A 1,318-nucleotide genomic window follows, 5' to 3' on the forward strand; every position below is an offset into this window, starting at 1 on the left:
ATGTAGCCCAGTGATAAACTGAGGTTATGGTAGTTACTATTTGTTAAGGTTAATTTTACATAGTTCAAAATAAGATACAAGTATATTAAAAGTAAATTATTGTTTATTCAAACATACATTGGTGAACAACTAAGTGTTTAGTATTCTTCTTTCTGAAAGAAATACATTGGCATTTTTCTTCACCTTAATAGTTGAATAATATAAAGGTCACTATGGAGTAATTACCTTATTTGATGATTAAAACTATTGTTGTTAGTGAGCTACTGTGTAAATATTGTAACTGAAAGAAGCAGTGTGACGTAAGCTGCACTGCGCATTTTCTGATCTCACCATTTTCATTGGCAGTGGGGACAGTTTGTCCGGTGCGGGACTGGGGATTGGTGGGGAGGAGGGGAAGGCGGGAGCAAGGGAGAGAGTGGTAAGGGTGGAGAACGGAGGCGGACGAGGAGAGACAAAAAGAGGAATAAATAAGAAAGGAAAAAAGACAGACGAAAAGGAGAGACAAAGGGACAACAGGACGAAAGGGCACGGAAGTCGGGAGAAGTTGAAGGAGTTCAGTTGACGCTGGAGGGACGAGCCAAGAGGGGACCGGAGCAAGTGGTCGCGACGGACTTCGGGCTAAGCTAAGTGGGCTAACGCTTTAGCGCCACGATCCTGCGGCAGCCGTTGAGCCCCTGCGAAGTTGAGAGGAGGGAGGCATCTCAGCGTTTCCTATGTTTTCCCCGAATTGCACCGCTCTCAAATTGTTTCTTTCCTTCGTCCTCCCTCTGGGATTTCAACATCTACGCCTCGTTGGTCACAGGCCTGCAACGTTGGGTTTTCTCCGGGTTTTTCCCATTTTCCCACCACCATTTGGAGGTCGTGAGTAGAACTGACTGTTCAGGACGATATACTAACTTGGACATTGCTTGTGAACATTAATTGTTTAGTTGGCCTGCCTTATGTGCTGCCTTATGTGAAAATTATTTGTTTTTTTTTTTTTTGTTTTGTTTTCCCTAAATCTTAAAAGTGTTCACAGCTTACAGTTCAACTGGTGATTAACAGTGAGGGTTCCCTGTCACCTTAGTTAATAAAGTGAAGCTGAGTAATTTTGCCTGAATTTCCATTTCTCTGGGTCATATTTGTTACAAACCAGGTCAGTGGTATTGTCTACATAATGGTGTACCTCATTGATGTCGAACCCAAGCACCCACCATTTTAGTTTCTTTCTCATAGAGTGGTTTAAGGTGCTACATTTACATTCTAAAATAGTAGATATTCACACACAGTTGGATCTCTGTCCTCATCACGGACATCAGGACGTTCCTGAAGAGTCTGA

General features: G+C 42.6%; 1 long non-coding RNA gene across 1 annotated transcript in view; it reads right to left on the reverse strand.

The window, feature by feature from the left end:
• Window positions 1-824: 824 nt before the first annotated feature.
• Window positions 825-1,318, reverse strand: part of LOC106935939 (uncharacterized) — a 2,852-nt gene continuing 2,358 nt past the window's right edge. Inside the window, exon 2 of the long non-coding RNA XR_001422011.1 lies at window positions 825-1,061. This is a non-coding gene — a long non-coding RNA (uncharacterized LOC106935939). The remainder of the gene's footprint in view (window positions 1,062-1,318) is intronic.

This window comes from Poecilia latipinna, unplaced genomic scaffold (assembly GCF_001443285.1).
Source record: "Poecilia latipinna isolate Pla-1442-1.1 unplaced genomic scaffold, P_latipinna-1.0 Scaffold2047, whole genome shotgun sequence".
NCBI classification, from domain to species: Eukaryota; Metazoa; Chordata; class Actinopteri; order Cyprinodontiformes; family Poeciliidae; genus Poecilia; species Poecilia latipinna.